Source organism: Protopterus annectens, chromosome 11.part0 (genome assembly GCF_019279795.1).
Source record: "Protopterus annectens isolate FY-2018-M chromosome 11.part0, PAN1.0, whole genome shotgun sequence".
Lineage (NCBI taxonomy): Eukaryota > Metazoa > Chordata > Ceratodontiformes > Protopteridae > Protopterus > Protopterus annectens.
In genome coordinates, this window is record NC_056745.1 from 1,537,682,376 (window position 1) to 1,537,708,866 (window position 26,491).

Genomic DNA, 26,491 nt, shown 5'->3' on the forward strand with positions numbered 1-26,491 from the left:
ATTGTGTTCTGTGTTAAAAATTTCTTTACAGTTACATTGTCCCCATCACCCACAGTCATCTGGTCTTTTTGAAAGGTCGACCAGACTCTTCAAGTCAGAATTAGCAAAGTTTTTAGTGAAACAGGACTAAAATAGCCTGATGATTTGCCTCTGGCTCTGATGAGTATGCAAGAAACTGTAAACACTACTTCTAATTTAATTGCTCATGACATTTTTATGGGTCATCTCATGAGAATGCCACCTTCTCCAACAGGTAGAAACCATGAACTGGTATTCACAGAGGAAGCTTTGCTGTTCAAAACTTGTGTTTTTCTTACAGACTTTTCATAAACACACTAAGGAGGCCCTTCCACCATCTGCAGCAGTCCCCTGTCATGAATTACGGCCAGGTGATTGCGTTTATGTGAAGGCGTTCCAGCACAAATCTTCTTTGGAGCCACAGTGGAAGACACATCATCTTATCCTCCTAACTACTTATACTACAGTAAATTGTGCCAGAATAGAGAATTGGGCCCACACTTTGCATTGCATGAAAACCTGCATGATGTCTCCTGAGTGAACTGAAAATGGCACTACACTTCCTTTTGATGAGATCACTAAGTCTCCTCTTTCTATTGCTTCTGATCAACATGAGAGAAAACTTGTTTCTTCAAATGCTGCATCAATATTCCACTGGCCTAAATGTTTCCAGCTGATGGATGTGTGGATTTATTCTCCATGATGACAAGGGAGGTATTCCAATGCTACCTGTCTCTATACAACAGACTTATTTAGAAAAGCAAATTGCAGTATAAAATTCAAACTCAGTGTAACATTATGGACCGGGCTAAGAAAATATATTACCAATTAGCTGCATGTTGACATAAGGTGAAAATTATTATGCCACAGAATTATTTGTATGAGTGGGTTACAGCAGCTGCAAAAACACCCATGATGAGACTATATTGGTTGTATTGAAGACATATGACTGGGGAAATGTCTTGAGAATATAGGACAATCATTATTACATCTGTGGAGACCATGCTTACCCCTAGTTACCCAGAATATGGTCTGGTTGTTGTTATGTGGGACAGATGATGCCAGCAACTTTTCATTCTTTCTCTACACCTGCAGGAAGGCTGTGCAATAAGAGAGTCATACACCCTGCTGAGCAAGCAGTAGCTTTCTTTTATCCACATTATGGCATGTTATGGAGTATGCATGAAATGAATCAGTCATCTCTTATATTAGCGGAAATGGCTAATAAGACATCAGAACACATTCACATGGCAAAGAGAGAACTGACTGAAGTCAGAGTCACTACCTTACAAAACCAAGTAGTTCTTGATTACATACTGGCATCAAAGGGTGGAGTTTGCCATCTGATTGGAAAATGGTGCTGTACTTATATTTCAGACTTTCATAATGAACAAGAAAAGGTGGCTGATTTTGTGGAACAATTGGCCATTAATATGACTAAAACTGAATCTGGTTGGACCTTGTTTGTTTGCTTGGGTAATATACTTGGAAATGTTGGTACCAGTGTAATGAAAAGTTTGATTACTTTTGCTATAATCATACTTTTTATAGTTCTTGCATATTCTGTTATCAAAAAATCTGCCAATATGCTGTTTTGTGAGAAAACATACCTATGCAATAGTTGTTATATCTGAAAAAAAAAAACATCCCAGACCTTGCATATTTGACAAATAATCTTGGACTGTGATGCTTTATATGATCAAAGGGGAGAAGGTGTAGTGGATATAATATACATATTCTTTAATGCTTGTTTTACTAAACATCTAGCTTAGAATTACTGCAGTGTTGTTACATATTCCTTTCTCATACAAAAGAACAGCTTGACTTTTGTTAGAGCTCATTAGAGCTTAGCAAGCAGGTGGTAAATGTTTCTTCTAATCATGCAATGTTGAATGAAATTTATATATCCTGTACTTTATGGAACGTATACTTGCATGGAACATAGTCGGAGATAAACTTGTTGAAAGTAAACACATAAACAATGTCAGGATAATAGCATTAAACTATCCTCCCATCATCATATGTTTACTCATTTTACCTTGAAAATGTGTGTATGGTTTTATCATAGTTCTGAAAGCTTTGCACCTTGTATTTTTTTTTCTATTTTAGAAAATGAAAAAGGGCTTGTATCTGTGTACATAACTGAATCTTTCTTTATATTCAGATATTCTGTATCATCATGATATTATTCTAATAAATAATGTGTTTGTCCAGAATCTTTGACTGTCTGGTTATTTAATTTAATAGCTACATAATATTAGGTATTGACAAATCATCTATTTCAAAGCAGATTAATGATAAAAGCCTTAGTTTGGAAACTTTACAAACACGTAATGCATAAGATAACTTTGCTTGCATCAAATGCAAACAAGGCATTTGACTGCATCATTTTTTTTTTCTATTTGGAGTTTGAAATAAATTTGACTTCCTCCTCCTTTTTTATATTATTTCAACATTACATCAAAATCTGAAATCTCAACTTTTAACAAATAAGTTCTAATCCTATGCCTATCAATCAAGGAAGTAGACAAGGTTGTACATCTTACCTTACTTTTACAAAATTCCTATTATAACTCCCCTTTATAGCTGTTATAATTATCCCGCAATCTTTATTAGTCGACAATATAAACATTTATTTGACCCAACCTGATAGCGACCTACAAAATGTTAAATGACTGTAAAATCAATTTGAATAAAGCAATTTGATTGTCTTTATCTTCGGACAGCAATTATATAGTTATCTGAGTATTAAATGTTATCAAACTGATTCATCTATTAAATACTTAAGTATATCCGTCAGAACAGAAAACCCAGTCTATACAGTAACATAATTAATACCTGGAGTAATATTAAAAGCAAAATAGTCAGATAAGTGAGATGAAATTTTCACTAGTATCAAAAGTGGCAATAATCAAAATGAACAAATTCCCTAGATTATTCTTCTTCATATCTTCATCTTTTCAAGTAGTATCCGTCCATTTATTTAAGAACGTTTAATTACAATTAACTTCATATGGAACCTCAAACGGTAAGGAAAAGCTATGCAAAACTAAAAGCTCCAAAAAATTAAGGTGGTTTAGCACTTCCAAATTTTTTTACTTTATTACTTGATAATAAATTCAGTTAGATTATTTAAAATTATTAGCATTAGCTCAAATAATAAATGGCACCCACCACCCACTGTCGGTGAGACTTGGTATACATAGCTCAATTGCAAATGCAAATGTAATAAATCCATATTTCCCCTTTTTATCTAAAAATAGTTAACATCCTTTGAACTTACCAATCTTCTAAAGAATTTAATTGCATCCTTTCAAAAAATAAATGCATTTAATTGACTTGCATGATATCTTTAATCGTTCACAACTTATTATCCATAATCCATAGTCTAAAAGTATGCAGTAAAATGATTGATTGTTAACTATTTGGGACTTAAGCACAGAATCAAATTTTCTGTAAAGTATGAAAAAATACCTTGGTTTGCTGAAAGGATACTTAAGCATCCTAAAAAAATCAAGTATCTCTTTCTTGATTAAAATGAATTGTGTATAGAAATTAAATAAATGACTTTTCTTAATGATCTTATCAGTTCTTTCCAAAAAGAAAAGGCAATACCTAAAGCATATAAAATTATTTAAAAAATTAGATTGAAATATACATGCCTATTTTAAAGGCATTGGTTGTAATGAGATAATGTTTTAGCACAAAATAATAAACTTAATAAAGATATTCTTCTGTGTGTACCTTTAATCTCTCGTCTACACCCACTCAGTGATAAATAATAATGTATATATGACTCCATCAATACTAGGTCTTTTTAATCACACCTACACTCCACCTTTTAGTGCCTGTAGGATGCTCCTCAGGATGCTTTATGAACAGAAGTAGCTATCTCTTCCACTTTCTTCTGCTACTAACCATCCATTTTAACCCATGGTGATGTACACATGCTGAGCTGGACACTGAGACCTATCAAATATTAAGAGGCAGTCTATTACCTGAACTCTCCCTCCACCTTGGTTGACTCAGTGAAGCCCAAGCAAAGTTTGTTCCCTGAGAAGTTATTACCCTACTGGTGGAAGTTTGGACTACTTTTGGGAACCCCGTCCACTAACAGTAATTGTATGTGACTTAGTACTGATCCTGTGAATCCTGTCTCTGTACTGGGTCTCTCACTTCCAGCACCAACGTACATCTCCCTCTTCTGTCTTCCAGGAACAATCCATATTTATACAGCCCTACTTTCCCTGTTCTTTAGACCATTTCCCCATCTCCTTTTAATAATTGACTCTTGTAAATAGGTAAAGTCTTCCAATATTCTTCCTCCCCTTAGCTTCATTACTCTGTCCTCTATATTTTGCCAACAGCCTATTGTAAATAGTTAGGCAACAGTTTGCCAATATTTTCTCCCCCGCTCTAGCTTCTTTACTCTGTCCTCTAATGAGACTATCTTAATTTTCTCTGTCTTCCTTCTCTGCTCACATTACCTGTCTATACTTTCTCCCCCTATATTCCAGCTCTTTATAACTTACCTTCCTGATTGTTTTCTTCTTCAGAGTTGCACAGGGGGTCTGGACCATCCCGCGCCATTCCCCCTGACTTCACTTGGACTCACTCCGCTCCCCTACCCTATGTCCATTCCCTCCCACCCCAATTCAACTACATTTATACCTAGAAACCCCTCTCACTTAGCCTCCAATCATCCCCCAGGCCACACCTATATAAGCTAATTGAAGATCACACCTGTTACCACACGTACTCTACTTCATTAGTAGCTAAGTATACTAACCGAATCCCTGCTGCAAATAGACTCTTCTCAATCAAACTCTGCTCCACTTCTAGTAGATCTTTACTCACACACTACATTTTCTTACACACAGAACATTCACATTCTACTGCCTTCCCACATCATGAAGTACTTTCAAATAACTATCCTCCAAACTCGCACTGCTAGCACCTTTCTTCGCTTATGCTCCCTCACATCATACCATACTGTTCTGCACGATACCAATTCTCCTTTCTGGCAAACCACCCCACTTACACACCTACATAAACCTACATACTATAATATAACACCTTCCCTATTTTTTACTGCCTACACTATCATTTAAAAAGATCCCTTCTTCCAAGATACTTTTCCCCCAACTCTCATAAACATGACAAACTTATTAATAAATTTATGAAACTCTACTCACACATTCTTAAACTGTTAATTCAATCTGGGGACATATACCCCAACCCTGGCTCCATGACAATATCCAACATAATAAGTAGCTCCAACTCTATCAACATAGGACAACTACACCAAAACAACAAATCATCTCTACTCCTCCTTAACATGAATGCAAGAAGTATTGCCAATAAAATTCATCATTTGCATGCTCTACTATCTCTATACTCCCCAGATATAGTAATATTAACTGAAATGTGGCTTAAACCCAACAATAAATGAGATAACAGCTCCTGGTTATAATATTCTGCATAAAGACAGGTTAACGAGAAAGGGTGGAAGAGAGCAATTCTCTTCAAAAAATCACCTAATATTTGATCATCTAGATATATCCACCCCTAACTTTGATAATTCTGAACTTCTATTTGCCAAATTAAAAATTAACCCCAAAAAGCACATTAACATCATAGGAGGTTACATTCCACCTGGCAAAAATATCCCTACCTTGGGAAACTTACTCCACTGGTTCACCACATCCCTACCACAAGAAACTATCCTAGTAGGTGACTTCAATATTGATTGCCTCACAAAATCCAACAGACCATCTTAACCTACACAGATTCACCCAGCTAATCATATCCCCTACTTGGACTGACAAATGTTATAAACGGCAGTCAATCCTTGATTAGATTTTGGTTAGCAACCCTTCCCTAGCACTTCAAACAGGCTGTCTTCCTGATTTTATTTATTTTATTTTTATTTATTTATGATTTGTTGACTGGGAAAGTCCGACTAGGTTCCACAGAACCTGTTTTCAGCAGAGGCCTGGGGAGAAATGCTCCAGATGCATGTCTTTGGAATGATAGCCTAAGTGACCATCACCCAACTTTTCTTCTTTGATTGCACACTCCGCAAGCTACCCAGACCACCTACTGCCTAATCAGAGACAAAAAAGCTTTAATCCAAACAATTTCCTTTCTGGACTAAATAGTTGCTGATGGGACTCACTAACACAATTACCACTTGAGGATGCAGTAAGCACCTTCAATACCACCTTCCCAAATATACTAAACTACCATGCATCACCCAGAACTATTTGAATTAAACCCAAGTATGTACCCTAGCTAACTAATGAATGCAGATCACTACTAAAAGCTAGAGACAGAGCATGGAAACATCTTCACAAAACTAAAACCCAACTAGCTGGACAAAAATACCTTGAGTATTGTAACAAAGCAAAAAAACTAGTGAAATCAGACAAAATCAACTACTATCACAATATTCAGAATACACATTCAAAACAGCCTCAAAATTACTGAACACTTAATATACCTCATCCAGGTAAATCAGCCACACCAACATAATCCAACATCAGTTAATGATACCGACCATATAGCAACCCAGTTCAACAAATACTTTAGAGAAACTATTCATGTCCTGCCAACCTCTCAGGATAACATCAACAACCCCACATCTCTCCCCCCTCAATTAAGTACCTGCTCCTATAATAATATCCCACACTTCAGCCTACACCTAGTCTCTGTTAAATACATAAAAAAACTACTTCAAAACCTGAAACCAACCACACTAGCTCCAGATAAGGTCCTTGCTGACTTTCTAAAAATTGCTAATGATACAATATCCTATCCAGTAGCCATTCTCATAAACAGGTCTATATCCAAAAATCAAGTTCCCAGAATCTGGAAAACCTCATACATTCTGCTACTACACAAACAGATTTCACAAATTACCATCCTATTGCCATCCTATCTCCCTTGACCAAAATCCTAGAAGGAGTAGTGCATACCCAATTATTAATGAACCACCTTCTCACCCACAAACTATCACACACCCAACATGGTTTTCGACCAAATCATAGCACCATGACTGCACTAATGTCCTTTACTGATATTGTTAACCAACATATGAACAACAGACTATATGCACCCTCCATATACTTAGACCTGTCCAAGGCCTTCAACATGGTAGACCACAGTAAAGTTATTAGCATTCTCTCCACCCTAAACATTAGCATCTCTAGTATTGCATGGTTCCAAAACTACCAAACAGGATGTCTACAAGCTGTTCAATAGCAAATTCAACTCTCCCCTCTGCTCCCAGTTCTCGTAGGGGTTCCTCAAGGCTCCATCCTTGGTCCTCTGCTCTTCTCTATACTTACCAACCAGCTCAGCACCTCCACACTTCATGCGTCTGTAGTTCAATGCACAGATGACTCTACACTAATCTATGCAGTCCCCCACACTACAAGCCATCCACAGTTTAACCCAAGAATCCTTCCTATCTGTCAAAACATGGCTCACCATCTCCAGATTAGATACCTTCTCTTTAGCCGAGCTAGACATCGCTAAGCTTCACACACATTTTCTATACTGTCCAAAAATAGAGCTGTGACCAATACAGTACAACATACTAAAATAAAATAGCAAAATTTGCAACAGGTGCCTCCTATAGATGGCATCACTGTACATCACTTCTTCTTCTTCTGGCTTTTCCCGGTTAGGGGTCGCTACAGCAGATCACTGTCCGCTCATGATTGGCATTGGAGTTTTACGGTGTTGAGTTGCCAGCTCAACACCCAACCTTCCACAGAAGGCACACATATGCACACACTCATGCCTATGGCCAATTTAGTGTGTCCAATCCACCCACAGCATGTCTTTGGGATGTGGGAGGAAACTGGAGCACCCGGAGGAAACCCACACAACCACAGGGAGGACATGCAGACTCCACACAGAAGACACCCCAGCCAAGGATTTAACCGGAGAACCTCTTGCTGTGAGGCAGCAATGCTAACCACTGCACCACCGTGGCCGCCATCACTGTACATCACTTAAACAACTAAATTGGATTGAACTTCCTCACCTCCCATGCTTTAACCAACTTACCCTTGCACACACAATTCTTCACCAACCCGAAAAAAACTCCTGCTCTCCAAAATATTATTCACCCTTACAAAAGTTCTTGTTGTGTCCGCTCTAGTAACCTACACCTTTTAGACACCACTAAAGCCAACAAACACATGGGGGATTCTCTCTTCTCTAGCTATGTTCCCAAAATATGGAATAAACCCCCATCTTCTGTAACTGCAAGTAGCTCTATTACACAATTTAAAAGACTCCTTAAATCATACGTCAAAGAAACCTGGCCATGTCCTTGTAACACTCCTGGGTAGATCCCTTTTTACTCTATCTACTAGCTTAATTATCACCTTTAACTGCCTCTTTCACTATGATTGATGTACTCCTTTTGAATGCTCATGTGAATGCTTCCAACTATAGAGATTATTGCTTTTACATCTCAGTTTCACTAACAAAGAAATCCATGTAACAGACTTATGTCTATCTCTGTATAAATTCCTAACCTTGTTCACTGTTAGCCCAAATATATTAATGACATGTAACTGCTTTTCCACTGATTCTTTCTTACCTGTTATGTATTTGCTATGCCTGGTACATGTATTTTCATTTTCATACTGATATTCTTGGTATATGGATTTGCAATTTTCACAAATGTTATTACTGGAGCTTTTCTCCCATGCCTCCGTGGAAAAGGACATGTGTCCAGTCAGACTTTCCTGGTAAACAAATGTAAAACAAACAGACAAAACATAATAATATCCCATGGAATTGGCGATTTGTTATATTCTACATTGCACCAGACAATACAAACATATCCAAACTTAAAGCCACAATTACCCTATTTCCTTTAATGAAATACTATATTTCTGCCAACTGGATGAACATGAGATCATTTTCTTGAAGTAATTTTCAACAAGGTGCCTCAAAACACATACAAATAGATAAACATATATGTATATATATATATATATATATATATATATATATATATATATATATATATTAACACTTTATAATCTCCAAATACTGAAATGTCAAATTTCAGTATCTCGAGACTATAAAGTCGAAGTTTTGAAATAGCGAAAGTGCATAATCATGAATTCGAATATCACAAATTCATGGTTATGGCTTTAAGCTACTTAATGTCCGGGATTGTATGTGGATGGTGTGCGGTGCCGTGTGTGGATTTAGGTGTAATGTCAGGTAAATGAGTGTTTTGTAAGGGTTTTGGGTGAGAGTTTGAGTGTATGTGAGTGTGCTGATATGTGTGATGTGTGTGTGTGTGTGTGTGTGTGTGTGTGTGTGTGTGTGTGTGTGTGTGTGTGTGTGTGTGCGTGCGTGTGTGTGTGTGCGTGTGTGTGTGTGTGTGTGTGTGTGTGTGTGTGTGTGTGTGTGTGTGTGTGTGTGTGTGTGTGTGTGTGTCTGTGTGTGTGTGTGTGTGTGTGTGAGATGGACTGTAGAATGTGTGTGTGAGTTTGCTTTTGTTTGCTGTTTGTGTAATCTCGGAGTTAGTATATATAAATAGGGGGTGTGGGGGGTGCAGCGATGTATGTCTCTGGATGTGTGCTGTTTTGTTTATTTTGTGGTGTGAGTGTTGTGGTATATGTGTGGTCTGGTGTGTGCTGTGTGTTAGGTGTTTTAAATTTTGCAGATTTAGGCTTCACGGTTTTGGGCTTTCGGCGTTGTGTGGATTCGATTTCATGGTCTCAATAAACTGAAATTTGAGATTTTAGTCTTTCGAGATTATGAAGTGAATCCATATATATAGATATAGATATAGATATAGATATAGATATAGATATAGATATAGATATAGATATATAGTGGTGCAGTGGTTAGTGCTGTTGCCTCACAGCAATAGGTTCCCCTGGGGTGCCTTCTGTGGAGAATCTGCTTGTCCTCCCTATGTTCATGTGAGTTTCCTTTGGGTGCTCCAGTTTCCTCCCACATTCCAAACACATGCAGCAGGTAGATTGGACATGCTAAATTGGCCCTAGGTGTGAATGAGTGTGTCAGGGTGTGGTCCAGATTAATTACCGTGGCAGGGCTAGGCACCCGCTGGTGTAAACCTTGGCTCTAGATGATTCCCACTGTTGAAGTGATACCTCAACCCCATGTGCAAAAATGGGAAAAGGAGTTGAGGATGGATGGATATATAAAAGCAAAAATGAAAACTTATGCAATAAAATATTGGCAAAAACTTTTAAAATTTATTTGTTAAAATATAACTGCTTTTTGATAATATTCCTTTCTTTGTAATGGTTGTCAAGGCCATATAGTTTGTTTCATTATAGATAACAAATGTTATGTTTTTTAAATACATAACTGCTAAAACAGTGGACTTATGCTTGTTGTTCACCATGCAAATACACTTATTTTTGAGTTTTATATAGTTTTTATTTTGCTTTATTGTTATTATGCTTGGCATAGTTCAACATTGTTTATGTACAATCGGTTTCTTTGTTGTTGTTGATTAATAGTTCATGTTTTATAGTAATGGAATATAAACCTCAAATATTATTGTTTTGGATGTTGTTTTTATGAAAGTATTAAAAAGTATTTTTTGAGAAAATAAAAATGAGATGGGAATTTAATAAAGCCTACATGTTTTTTTTTCATATGGGCATCGCACCATGCTACTAACATGGACGCAGACATTTTAGATTCAGTAAGCAATGCTGAGCAGCACGCACGAGCGAGCCAACATGGAAACTTCCATCCATGCAAATCACCTTATAAGCAGGTGAATCTCATGTAAATGAGGCAGGTAGAGCAATCCATTAAGCAGATAAGCAGCTCTGCAAACCCCATGTCAGTGTCCATAGTGTACACAGAAAAATTCTGTGTGCAGGAATATAGACAGACAAAAGGGGCTGTAAAAATGTAGATAGATGGACAGAAATTGCATAGCATGTGCAGATTTAGGTGAAACTATCCTCTGTGTATCTGACAAATTAAAAGAAATGTTAAATTCAATTTATTTATTTTTTTAATAATTTCGGCCCGTTTGCATGGTGAGCCGCAGTATGCAAACATGCTTTATAAAAAAATTTAAAAAAAAGTGGAAAAAACAAAATTAATATGATGTGACAGAAATGTATTACAGGACCCTGCATGGAGTATCTGCAATGGTGCATTGGTGCTGTAAGCACGGATCCGTATGCAAATGAGGTGGAGTTACTGAATAGCATGAAGGGGTGATCATGTCCAAACACCCCCTTCATGTAGGTAAGGAACCATATTGTTGTTTACAGAAAAGGTAGCTGACATCAGGGGAGGGAGTGTCCAATGACTTCTAAGCTTATTTTGCCTGTTTGCATGACATACTGCAGTGTTGAGCATATCCCTGCAAGGGGGGGGGGGGGTGCACTCACTTCTAAGCTTTGTTTAGCTAGGGGAAGTGTGTTTCCCCATGTTTACACAGCATGCTGCTATGCTGAGCATAGATGTCTGTGGGTGTGTGTACACTGTCTGCTAAGCTTTGTTTATCTGCAGGGCATACTTTTGCATGCTGTGCCACAGTGCTGATTGTATCTAAAACCCAATGACATATTAATTACTTTTGACCTCTATATAAATAGTAACAAACTATATACCAGCTTCTAGGTGAAACAAAGTAAAAAGTCACATAAATCACCAAAAAAATGAGGTACCACCAGGAGCTCCATGCAAAAGGACTTTAATCTTCACAAAAATCCACATAAAATGCTGAAATTCCACAGTATTGCTCAGGTTAAATTCCACAGAATTGCACAGGTTAAGCTCTTTCAACCTTCAACAAGGCCTTCTTCGGAAACTAAAGAAAACGTGTAGTCTAACATGTTTTAAACCCTATCTAATTCAATCTTGGTCAATCAACAAGTGTACGTCATCAAAGACAATACAATATGCAAACTATCTGTTAAAGTAACACTCCTGCATTCATGCAATACTCTCACATTAGTTAAAAGATGCATTTACATAAGTTAAAACACCAAAAAGCTACAATATGTTAAAATATATGTATGTATTATGTTGTCAATAGGCCTAGACAGAGAAGGAGAAGAGTGTTCAGGCCCAAGGTAACCTTCCAGGAGCTACGTGAGCTGGAGATTGCAAAGCACTACAGGGTGGATAGGGACATACTACAAGAAATCACTGAGCTCTGCCACCCTCAACTCAGACCCATAGCCAGTGGAAACAAATGTATGTGTAGCCCTTAGGATACTAGCTACAGGTACTTTCCAAAGACCAACTGTGGACTTGTTGGGGGTCTAACAGGCATCTGATTCCAGGTTGCCCAACCAGTTCCTGGATGCCATGCTAACACATGCCAGTGAGCACATTTATTTTCCCCTCATCCCTGAGGCGAAGGCCAGCAATATGCAATGCTTCTACCATGTAGCACACTACCATGAGGTAATGTGTGCCATAGATTGCACTAATGTACACATCAAGTCACCACCCAGTGAGGAGGATAGAATCTATATCAACCACAAGGGGTACCACTCCATCAATTGCCAAGTTGTGTGCAATGCCCAGGGAATTACTATGAATGTGTGTGCTGGCAGCCCTGGCAGTTATCATGACTCCCATATCTGGCATGTATCACAGATTACCAGATGTTTGCTACAGGGAACATCTCACATGGCCATTCACTGGTGGATGCTGGCTACACACTGGAAACATGGATGATGACACCCATCAGAAATGCACACACTCACCCACTGAAGAACATCATAATGAGGCACACGCACAAACTAGGAACATCACAAAGCATGTATTTGGGCTTCTGAAGTCACGGTTTCAGTGCCTCGATATATCTGGTGGAGCTCTGCAGTACTCTCCAGCCACATGTACTCATATGTTCACAGTATGTGCGATTCTATGCAATACGATCCTGCAGAAACAGCTGCAGCAGGATAAGCAAAGGGAAGGGATGCCCAGCCCACCACCAGTGCCTATGTCACCACAGTCACAGTCACAGAAGGACTCAGAGGAGGAACATACTGATGATGTCCCTGTAGGCAATTGTAGGCATGCCCAGTATGCCCTGGCTTTGGCTAAGAGACAATGCACACCACATTCACTGACAACCTAGGCCCTAGGGACTGACACCTTACTCTGACTCACATACATATAGTAAAATTGTTGAAACCAGACAACCCACACAACCTGTACTTATCTATGTATTGGCTGTGTACTGATTCCATCACACAGAGTTAGCCCTGAACTACAGTTCTGTCAACTGCTGCATTCGCAAGGTAAGTCTCTAACCTACACACTACTTGTAAGGATTACTATAATATGGCATCATATGTATGGATCTGTTACCTTTATGCAAGGAAATATAGTGGGCTATGTGGACAGAAGTAATATCCACATGGGACTACTGGTACCTAGTCCAATAGTATGTGTTCCCTAATAAGCACTAGGTCTCATGGTTGGAATACATACTACATCAGGCAAGGGAGATGTTAAGCAGTGGGGTGACAAGATAGTTGGACTGCTGTCTATCCCAGCAGATCATGTGCTGTTGTTCCCCCTCACCCAACACAGCAGTGTTTCCATATAACTGCTTTAACAGTAAGTCAGCAATGGTATATTATATCAGCAGACAAGACAATCTCAGGACTGTAACACAGAACTTGATCACACTCTGTCTGACAACCTGTGTGGCTCAGTGGACTAGGGAAGTTAGCATGGGTAATGGTGTCAATACTTCTAATCTGGAAGTAGGCACATTTGTTGCATTTGAGGTATTATTATGTTGGTGTTTTCACAGACTGTTAGTCTGTGTGTGGTGCAACAGTATGAAGCTCAGTCACATATTAAGTACAGCAGACAGCTGGAGAATGCTGTGGAGGGGGAGTATCAATATTCGTCAAAGATACCCACACCTACAGGTTGGTGGCACAGCACGAAGCATCAGAGACTATCCATGTGCAACTAACAGTGGGTAAAACTGCCTTCCAGTTTATAGCCTGCTACAGACAACCCTCCCAAACCCAGGAACCCCACTCGGCCTTCCTGAAATCACTGGAAAATATGAAGGTCTCTCCAAACACCATTATATTGGGCGACTTCAACTACCCAAACATAGACTGGGAGCATTACTCTAGCTCCAACACCCTAGCCCAAAGGTTCCTAACATTTATAAACTCAAATGCTATGGATCAACTTGTTACCACTCCCACAAGAGGGGACAACATACTGGACCTGATCATCACCAACATGGGGACTCTATGCTCCAGACCAGAAGTGTATCCCTCACTGGTAAGATCAGACCATAAACTAATCTCACTGGATATTCACATCCCGTACGGCCCAGACCGCAGAATCCTTTATAAACGCATTCTTTGAACACCTTCAGGAATGCATGGATCATGCAATCCCAAATAAAACCAAGACCCAATCCTCCAAAGGCAGACGTCCTGTCTGGTGGACCCCAGCCATAAACAAACTATACAATAGAAGGAGGACGCTACTACATGATAGAGCAAAATCCCAAAAAGGGAAGGCATCTCTGATCAGTATTAGCAAAAAACTACGGGCACTCATAAAATCATCTAAGGCCAGCTTCGAGAGAAAAATTGCACAGGACACTAAGGATAAACACAAGGCTTTCTTTAATTATGTTAGGAACCTGGGTGGGAATTCCCAGATATGCTCAAAATTAGTCCAAAATGACAAAAAATACACTGAACCCACAGACATTGCCAACATCCTAGCTGACAGGTTCAGCGCAAACTTCTCCCCCCCTCCCCACCAAAAGGGCAAATATCTATCCCAGCAGAGTGCTGCCCCCCCTGACATCTCAGATGCTCAGGTAAGAGCCGCCCTCTCCAAAGCAAAAAACACAGCATCAATGGGAGCAGACAGTGTCCCAGGCTGCGTCCTACATGAACTCCAAGAAGAGCTAAACCCAAACATAAAACTACTGTTCAATCTCAGCCTTACTACAGGATATGTACCCAAAGAGTGGTGTACAGCAACAGTGGTCCCTCTCCTTAAAGGTGGTGCCTCAACGGATCCTGGAAACTATCGCCCCATAAGTCTGACTAGCTTGGTCTGCAAAGCTATGGAAAGGACCATCATGGAACTCATAAATAAAGATATTGGGGACCTACAGACACTGGATCCTACCCAGTTTGGCTTTGCTAAGGGCAGATCCTGCCTCTTAAACCTGGTTAATTTCTTTGAAACAGTCACCAAGGCCATTGACGAGGGGAAGGTGGTCCACACAGCCTACCTGGACCTCGTAAAAGCCTTCGATATAATACCCCACTCGGGCATTATAGATAAGCTCACCAGCTTAAATATAAACCCCTATGTCACTAGATGGGGTGCAAACTGGCTCAAGGACAGAACCCACATGGTTAGAATTGCTGGAGCCATGTCAGACTCCAAACCAGTTACAAGTGACATCCCACAAGGCTCAGTCCTGGGACCTCTCTTGTTCGGTATATATTTCTCGGAGGTACAGGCCAACATGGAAGGACTGTGGCTGACCAAGTTCGCAGATGACTGCAAACTGGGTGCCATAATCAACTCTCCAGCTGACACAAGCATCCTCCAAAAGGGCCTCATAGAAACAGACAACTGGTGCCAGAGCCATGGCCTCAAGCTAAATGCCAAAAAGTGTGTAGTCATCCCCTTTGGCAAAAACAAAGTGCCCACAAATTACCACATAGGTGGTAATCCATTAAGTACAGAAGAAGTAATTAGGGACCTGGGGACCCAAGTTGATAGCAATCTCTCATTTGACAACCACGTGGCCAAAGTGGTTAGAAAAACATTTTATATAGCCCACCTAATCATGAAGGGATTCACATCCAGATCAGGGGAGGTCATCGTGCCTCTTTATTCATCCCTCATCAGGCCCATAATTGAGTACAATGCCCCTTTTTGAATGTACCTTACCAGACACCTACAGCAACTGGAAAGACCCCAAAAGTATCTCACCAAGAGGATCAAAGGTCTCAAACAGATGCCATATGCTGCCCGGTTAAAGAAACTCCAGCTCTACTCAGTGGCATACCGCCTGCTCAGAGGCGATCTGTGCCTGATGTATAAAGCCATGTCCAACCTGGAATTAATGGACATGCTGTACCTCAGAAAATCCAAATCCATCGAGCTATGCTCTTGAGAGACTTGAACCTCAGCACTGAAATAAATAGGACACGCTGGAGGGACAGATTCATAACACAGAGGCTCCCTTCACTCTGGAATAAAATCTCAGTCCAGGTTAGGCAGAGTCCCTCATTGACTCTCTTCAAGAGGAATCTTGATGAGTGGATGGGAGATCGTAGGTTTACCCCGGGTATCACTTCTGTGTCACTGTTAGACAGAGGCACAGTGTGCTAACCTCGAAAAAGGGCATAGGAAAATTAATTTAAAATGGGTGGCGAAAGCCAAACACACTCTGGCTAGGCTTATAAATGCGCTAGTATGAACCTATGACAGTTAGAGTGATCTGTAATACTACAGAAACAGGAACAGATGTTAATGTCTGTAACATACCTCTCAACCTCTTGGTGCAAGAAATCTGTTCAAAGCCCGACAAAATGTCGGGACAAAGGTCCACAAATAGTGGCATATGTAAAATACTGCTCTCATAAATGTAAACAGTTGCTAAAGTAACAGAGGGTGTATTTCAAAAGACAATTTTCTGAAAGATTTAAAGTCAGGCACTCAAACGTATGTCACTGTTTGGTGACTTCAGTCTTAAGATCATCCAAATGATTTGCCAGAAAACCACAAATTTTATGAGGAACAGACCATGAGCCAAAATTCTGGACATTCTGTGAAACTCTGGACAGTTGAGAGATATAGTCTGTAACACACAAAATCCAGGACTGGAGTACAGGTAAGTGTGGCCTGGAGTCAATGTATAAGTACTGACAGTCACACTGGGCATGCCCAAACACTTAAAGTGATCACAATTCTGTTACCCCATCAGCAGACTGACCTGTTATGTATAGATATGTCTATACATACAGACATATACGTATACATATACATCTGTCACTATCTCTCTCTCACATACATAGCATATCTATTGCTATGTAGTGTCAAATAGATATATGCCGATATATATAGCTGTATATATCACATTGATACATAGGCTCTCCGCATATATCTACATAACACATATACATATCATAGACACACACAGCTATATTTATATATGCATCCCTGTTAATTACAGATGTGTGTGTGGATGTCTGTATTGTCCTACATACCCTAATAATGGTGAGTAAATCTACACTATCACACATCCATACTGTTGCTCAAAGGATCCAAATTAAGGGCTCAATAGTAGCTTAAACAATTACCTACATACCCCTGTGCCTACTGGATGTCACCACACAGAGAGGCGCAGGTGAGCAGGTGGTGTAATGTATAATGTTGTCAACGAACACAAGGACAGGGCACATTGTTCTTGCAAACAGGTTTGCCCATCTAACTGTAAGCATCCACATATGTCCATACTGGTATATATATACACATAGCTAAGATGATAACAGTTATCCCACTGCTAGGACACTAGATGAGATAACAGTGCAAAGCAATATCACTCTGCAGACCAAAGATGCTGTTCAACAGAAGCCTAGTTTGTGTAAAGCACAAGTATTGTGCCTGCAATCACATATGCAATAGAATCAGCCTGCGGTCCATGCAATAAGTACTGTGATCTATGATGAATGCATCTAGATAAGTAGGGGTTCTAATCTCACTGCAGACTTGCATATAAATGTGAGTGTGTGTTTATACTCCTGCAAAACAACTTCCATGCCCTCATGAGCTATCCACCTGCCATGGTTATGCACTTTTTGGCCCTGTAACTTGTTGCTGGCTTCCACACTGCCCTTTTCTACAAAGCCTGATAATGTCATCCACCTTAAGACTACCAGCTGACAGGGTACTGTTATGACTTGAGCTGTGGTACATGTGATTAATGCTGTACTCTACAGTGTATAAGACTAGATAATTAGGGGTTCTAATCTCACTGCAAGCTGCATGGTGCATGTGTGTATCCCAATGGCATGAATATGATTATTCTGGTAACATTTAAAAAGGTATGGTTTTCCAGTATTTTATTTGTAGCATGTGATGTGGCCCACAATGGACTGACCACAACAAGGCCTGCTGATGTTATCAAGCACAATATGTCCTGAACTGATAGTACTAGCAGACATGAGGTGTGTGGCATGCATCACATACTGTGATCTGTAGTGTGTGCCATTACATACAGTAGGTAAGTATTCTGATCTACATACAGCCAACTTGTACTACATGTGTGTCTTAGTGTGTCCTGTATGCAGTGATTGGAAGAGGTGCTAGCCTCAATGTAGCCATTGCTGTGAGTGAGCCTGTTTGAGCATTTTACATCATGTTATGAAACCATAGGACATTTGGACATCACCGGCATAATGGCCATACAGCTCTCACAATCACAGACATCTTTATACCCATAGTTACAGGATAAGCACATATTGCCCTAGTCCACAGGAGAAACAGGCAGGTGCCCTGTGTTGAGATAACAGTCGCCCAGCCATTCATAAAGATGGCATGTGGTGAGGTGCACTGAGGTGCTCTGTGTGCCATTAGGCAGGGTTCTGTTTCAAGGGTGTGTTTAAGTCTGCTAGACAAATCTCTCCCACAACCATGTAGTACCAACATCACATATGAGGTTAATGTCCTTACAGTGGATTATCCATTCACTATGCTGCCTATAGATAGGCAGCATATGCAATAAATCAGGGTCACACATTGCCCTGTATGCAAGGCACATATCACCTCTGCGTAGTCTATATGCCACAGGTAACAATGACATTCATTGCAGACTATCCACATTGAACACATACTGGAAATGTGAAGTAGCCTTGTGAGGGACCATACTGTTGTGTGCAATAGCTAGTAATGCTTGCAAAGGTACATCAAATGGTCATTGCACTCAGATATTGGTATGCTGAGGGAAGAGTACTTGGAGGTTATGAGGATGTCATGTACAGGTGACTGTGGCCTCAGCTATGCCATCTGATTCCTGCCATATCACTGTAGAGACAGGTTTATCAGAGGCACATTGGGTGTAAACTTGTGTGGCCAGGTCCATGTGCCCAGCTCATTCACCTCTGACTATGTAAATCACATGCTGCGACTGATGTGCTACTTATCAGGTAAATAGGTCTGGGTCTATATTATATGCTCAAAGTGACTTTTCTTCGAACATATAATCATCGACACCTAAAGAGTGAATGCTCTAAAGCATGAATGGCCACATCCACCAATTTTTTCCTCAGGAAAAAAAATTCACAGGCTGTACATAAAAACCACAAACTTCAAAACCCTAATCAACACCCTCCGACATAGGGGGCTGTGCCCTCCACACACCCCCAACTAAATATACCAACTCTCAGATCACTCTACATTGTAGAAAAGGGTAATTCCCGATAGCAGCCAACTGAATTTTTTCCCCGAGGAAAAAATTCACAGACGTGGCTGTTCACAATTTAGAGCGTTCGTTCTTTAGGTGTCAATGATTATATGTTTGAAGTAAAGTCTCTTCGAGCATATAATATAGATCCCATAGTTCTAACTGATGGAACTGATACTACAGATATATATATATATATATATATATATATATATATATATATATATATATATATATATATACATGGAGTTAATGACCATTGCAATGTGAGCAGGCATGTGTTTGCAATAGCCTCTTGCAGGATAGTGGCATAACACAGAGACTTTATGAGTGCTCACAATTTGCAGGCATCAACCAACATTGTTAGTCACAGTCAGTCAGTAGTCATGTGTATTGTGGTTGAATGGATTCCAAGCAGTAGAGGACTCAGGACTGCACCCTGTTAAGCACTGCTGCTGACAGATCAGCCTTTGGAGACAGATCTCCCTATGTTGTGTATGTCTGCCAGCAATGGGCCACTCAGTGACACCTACAATGATAATATCATGGATGTCTAAGTGGGCACTTTGTAAATGTTGCCTTAGGGGGGATATAGTCAGATAGCTTGGCTGAGTCTACAGGGTTGTATGCCCTGATGTACCCTCACCCAGGTCCATTGTCACTGCCTCAGAAATGTCCACCACATGTAACAGTCATGCTTCCCCTGTCACACATCCAAACTGTGTAAAGTCAACTGTGTGTATATCACATATATGTGTGCTGATCAGCTCCATGATGATTGCCCATACAGCCATACAGATATGAATACTCAAACAAAGAGGTGTATAGTTATGCTAGTCAGTGGAAGCACCACCTCTGTGCAAGGGTATAACAGTTGTCATTGTCCACTCAGCTGGTGTGAAGCCAGTAGTGTTGGTATGATTGCATGGGTGTCCCAATGGTGTCAGTAATCCTTGTCAGATCACATGTGGGATGCAGCCTGGAATGTTAGCATGTGTGATAGATGCTGTGTATCCTCCACTGAGAGGCCAGTTATGAACTGTTCTGGAAATATGGAAGTTATGGGACAGATTGTAGAAATGTCATATGTCACATGTGGTTGGGACAAGGGAGTGTAGTTGACCCAGACAGTGTGGGTGTACAAGTCAGGTATGAGCACAGACCCATCATATGTGGCATCATGATGTTTGAGGTCACCAACAATCTGAGCCTGTCCTTTGAGGTCACACATGTAAGTACACTGTGCGTTGTGGTTCTGCTGTCCGTGGGTGGCTACTTGTGTCACGTACTGTGTATATTCAACATCACAACAACAGTATGTGCTTCTTTTAGTTGTGGAGGTAGTGCCTCTATGTAAGGGGGGGCACCCTCATCTCAACTGTCACACAGCACTATCCACCTATTACTGTAAAGCCTGCTAATGGCAGTTGTCCACCAGTCAGGTTTGCTGAGCTATGATGAGCCTGTGTCCCTCCTATCATGTACAGCTGAGTTCATGCTGTTGTAATGCTACTGACTTAATGCATGGGTGTAGAGCTTTGCATACTTACCTGTCCCAACTGAAGGGGGGTGCATTCACCCTATGTCAACCATCCCATAGAAGGTGATAAATGGCTGTCTTGACATATATGTCTGTATTGCCTGCAAGGGGGGGCGTCCATGCTGGTAGTTCTAAGGAGACTGATCTGTGGCTAGATCCCACCAGAGAGAACCTGACATTAGGGGGTCTGTAATGGTCATTAATATTGGTAAACACATGATGCATTGCATTGCTTCCCCATGTAGAGATGTCACAGCAGTGCTGCAGGGCATTGTAGGTAAGAACCTGGAACATCCTTTGGTCAACTGAGCCGCAGCATGACTAAGCAACACAGTGTGTACATATTACATTTCCTAACATGTTTGTCTGGGCTCTGTACAGAAATCTTGCATGACTCTCTTCCTGCAACATGCTGGAAGAAAACTGCAACTTTTACTTTCACGGAGGACAACTAGCAGGTAATGCCAAGTGGTGTCCCCAGAGCTCTGAGTCATGTCACCTAAAATGCATGCCAGGATAGCAGTTAGCACTGACACTGTCGTACACCTAGTGACACTAGACCAAACACTGTTATGTTTGCTCAAGGCCAGATCATGCCTGCCGGCTGTAACTATACAATGGATGTGAGACATATGTCTCACTCCACAAACCATGCCCTGACAAGGTGTATGACAATATTAGGCCAGCAGGCCTTTCTGGAAACTCTGCATGTCATGTACAGAGTGTTATGGCAGCTGGTGGATAGGCAAGTGTCTGACAGTCATACTCTGAGAAGATAGCAGTGGGAGACCTGCACTGCAATGATGTCAGTCACCAGTGGGGTTCACCATCCTCCATTATTGGGTACTCTGTCTACCTATTCCCTCTCTGCAGTCACAGCCAGTGACGGTGTCCTCTGACTGAGTACATTAGCAGGTAATTGTGACAGCTAATCATAGCCAGTGCTGTGACCTCTGGCTGAGTACATTACCAGGTGATTGTGACAACTCGCAATATGCAGACTCCCACATAGAACTAGCAGGTATCCAGCATGACCTAAGCCACAGTCAGCTGTACTTTGACTCACTGGCAAATACTAGCTGCCTATGACTGCATAATACTACCTTGTGGGACATCATCCACCTCTGCAAAATATTGTAGTCTCCGCACACTGTCACTGGTCGATAAGATGTGAGGATGCATTCACTGTTGTCCACCCTACACTGATGTGTGGGATGTAAATCCCAGACTGTCACTGCTATAGTGAATGTGGCAGTCATCACAGCTATCATTGTGTGTGTGCAATGACATCCTTGCTTTGTCACTACACAGGCATATCATACAACTGTAGCAGCAACACAGGTTCCATGGTACACCAATGCACAGCATAGATAACATGTCCTATGGAGTCCATGTAGTCTGTCCCCTACATGCTTTGGAGCACATGTGTCTGGCTCCATACAAGGAGGTGTCAGATAACACTGTGCACCTCCTGCATATTCATGACAGGACTAACACATGTCTCACCTGTTATACATGCTTACAGTATCAGTGTGGTATACATAGTACATGCTGGAGAGACAGGTATTTAACACAGACATGAAACAGGCCCCCCGTGCATGTGAAACATACATCTGCTGTGACACACATCATGTACAGGTTACACACTGGGATGCAGAACACAACAATCATAACTGGTGTCGGGAAACTGTCTGTACTGGACTCAGGTTATTTGTAGATTGTCATCAGCATATCCACAGCTTGTAGATGTATGAGTTTCCAAAACCCTGGTTACACATATCAAGGGTAGCAGACCTGTTCACAGATTAAGGATGCATGAGTATTCTGAATGCTGCCATTGTCCTAGCCTGTTATACACACATGGACCTATGGAGCCATGCACCTATAGTGCTGTACCTTGCTAAAGACATATTTCTGCTGTGCTAACATGCCATACTCTGCTGCTTCATTACCATTGTGTATCCATAGATTATCCCAATAGACCCCCGAAACAGAAACAGGTCTATGACACACCTGTCATCATGTAAGTATACAGCCATTACAACATCATACAACATAAGGTACACCAAAGTATATGGCGTAGTTGTGACAAATGCTAGCATACAATATCTGTTATTAACCACTGCAACTGGCATGACAAAACAACGCTGCATTACACAAGTACATGTTATCTAATATAGTCACCCTGTGCACAATATACATAGCTTCATTTCCCCTGCATCAATGTCGAGGATGACAGGGATGTGGCACAGGTGTCATAACTTGCACAGAGTGTTGTGTGGGGGTGCAGGAGGCCATGGCTGACCTAATAGGTTGACAGCATGTGCGTGTGTCAGGAAGGGAAGCAAGTAAGATAGACCATGGAAAGGTACCGTGTGTGTCTGTAGGTGACCTGCATTTGACAGTGGTGTGTGAATGTGTGTGTGTACACAGTCAAGCTCAGTGCTAGCCCTACATGTGTATATGCTGGACAGCTTTGGACCATTAGAGTTGACATTTCACCCTCTCCGGCCCCAAACATGGGAACTGACTCTGCCAGGAGTTGCACTGGCACCTCCATGGCCAAGGTCAAAAGCGGTGCTAGTACCTAACAGTGATTGCTGTCTGCTGGGACTGTGCCCCCATGGGAACACCCAGGGCAATGGGCCCCTTGCCTGTCATGTCGTGGTGTGGACAGCACACACCCCTCTGTAGCACTGGATCTACTTCCTCTATGAAAGCATGATTGTGCACAGCCATGTGGAATCTCAGCAGATGGGGTTGCTGACCTATGTCCATGAGTCTGATGATGAACTCCAACCACACGTTCCAACACAGACAACATGCGGTCCTAGACAGGCACTGTCTCAGCCCACCTTCTGTCCATTGCATCTGTCAGTCGATCAAAGGTGTCCCCAATGTGGTGGAAGCAGTCACAGATGTCAGACTGTGCTGCATCTATAACCCTAAGCATACATCTGGTGTTCCATTCAGAACATGCCTCCATGATGGCCTGAACCAAGCACTGAGTGACCCATGATGTGAGACCTACAACAGTTGGTGGACAGACAGCAGACCTCCTAAAAGTACCCCTATCAATATGCCTGTGTGGGGCCTCACCAGATTTCTGGCTATGGCCAGTGTTTACACTCACTGGAGCCATAGTTGTCACACTTTCCTGTTTAATGTCCCCACCCTTGACTGTCCAATAACTGTGGCCTCCAGGGACAGGGTATGTGTGGGCATACTGACTGTTTGCGGTGACAATAAAGGCATTAAAGAGATGTTTACCTATGGGATATATTCAGCCCCCAGCACCCCCATGTGTGCCTCACTGTGGCCACCATCATCATCAGAGTCTGAAGAGACACTGATAGCGGGTTGTGTAGGGGACAGAGACCAACCGCTCTGGTCAACTGTGATAAGAAAGAAAAAAGTGGTACATGAATACCCGCACTATTGTGCACAAAAAATCCACCAATACTCATAATAAGAAAGCCCCACAACTGGGTTAGCAGTCAAATGTTTCCTCTCCACTTTCATCCAAAATAGACTTCCTCAGAACAAAATACACATTCAACTCAAGACCTTTATAACAATAACATCAAGAAAATGAAGTAAGACATGACCAGTACAATTTGCTTTGTAATTAAGCAATATCTCAGTATACTTGATAAATCTATACATAAAAACTCAGAACGCCTATCTTAATAAATATATTGAAATACGTTTCACTGCCTAATTTAATGTCATTTCAAACTTTTGTGTTTTAAAAAGCATTTTAGAGTAAATGACTCATTTAAACCAGGAGGCTTATATTTTCTTAACTGTCACTGCCAAAATGTTTCTATTTGTTCAACTACACTCCTGTGATTACCGCTTTAAGATCCTTATGTACCTGTTCCAGAATGGAAAATAAAAACATTCCACCCTACACATAACATTATGTTGAAATAGAGCATTATTCTGGCCCTTAGCATTAATAGAATATAAATGTTCCTTAACAAAACAGTTTAATGTTTACGAGAAGAAGGACCATGGCCTTGGCCACTACCTGATGGACCTGTGAAAAGTTAAGGGTGAGGTAATCTTACTACCAATGCATGTTGCAGCACAACAAGGTAATACATCCATATAGCTCACATTTACAGTATCTACTGTGTTACTTGTATTGGTCACATTCTGCATATGAGAGTACAGCTGAGGTAAAACCCTCCCCCCAAAGACCTAAGACCTGACACCCACGTAAAAGTATGTACAGCCTGACACACTGACTGCTACAGCATAATAATGTTGAACACAGTAAGCCTACCTCCATGCTTTTCTGCTGTGGAAACTGTGGCATCCACCTCCACAGTGAATGGTGTGAAGGATGCCTGGGAGCTGTCATGTGTGCCTAGATTTGCCAGGAATTCCTCAGTGCCATGAGTGGTTATTCCACTGCAGGCCCTCCATCGGCAATGGCACGATCCCTGTCTACATCTGCTGCCCTTTGTCTGTTGCATGGTGTTGAACCTGCTCATATGTCCTGCCCACATCTATATTATGACATCAAAACATCAAAAGAACGAACGCTCTTACATTGACACAGAATAACCCAAGCTCCTAAACCTCAAATGGCCAGAACAGCGATTTCTTTCCCAGGGGAAAAAATCACTCGGCCAACAACAGAAAAAACAAAAAAAAAAAAACAAATCTACACACAAAATAAAGTGGGGGCTTTACCCCCCACACACCCTCTACTAAAATATACTAACTCCAAGATCACACTACAGTGGAGGAAATGGCAAAGTCCTAACATTGGCCCAGCAATTTTTTTCCCAGGGAAAAAAAAAATCACTATTCTGGCCATTCAAGCTTTAGGAGCTTTGGTTATTTTGTGTCGATGTAAGATTGTTCGCTCTTTTGATGGTTCAACATCATAATATAGACGCATCCTGCCCTGATGGCCGGTGTCATTCACATCACGGACAAGTTCTGCCCACAATGCAGCCTGCTGTTCTCTGTTTTGCCTCCCCTTGGACAGTAGGATGTGATGATGTTGCCTTAGTTCTTCAAGTATAATTTCATTTTCTGCATCAGAGAATGGCATATGGAATGCATGATACATGATTCCTGAAAGACAAAAAAGGGAACCACATTACAGGATCACATACATGGAAGTACACTATGTAGAGATACAGCAAGGACAACATAGCTGCACTATCCACTGCTTGTCATACTCCGCAGTGTTCAAACATATTAAATGTGTAGATACAGCTGAGATAGTATGATCATATACCCACCACTCAGGTCTACTGTAGTGTGTCCCCTTTGGGCAACCCCTCAATAATACATCATAGGAACAGTGCCACACAGTTCACAGTGTTCTAGTACAACCACTATAAAGGGACAGTCCAATCAGACTAGTGTGCCACAATGACAACAGACAATGCACCCTTGATGTATTGTAAGTCCTGTGTAGGTGTAAGACAGCAAGAGATCAA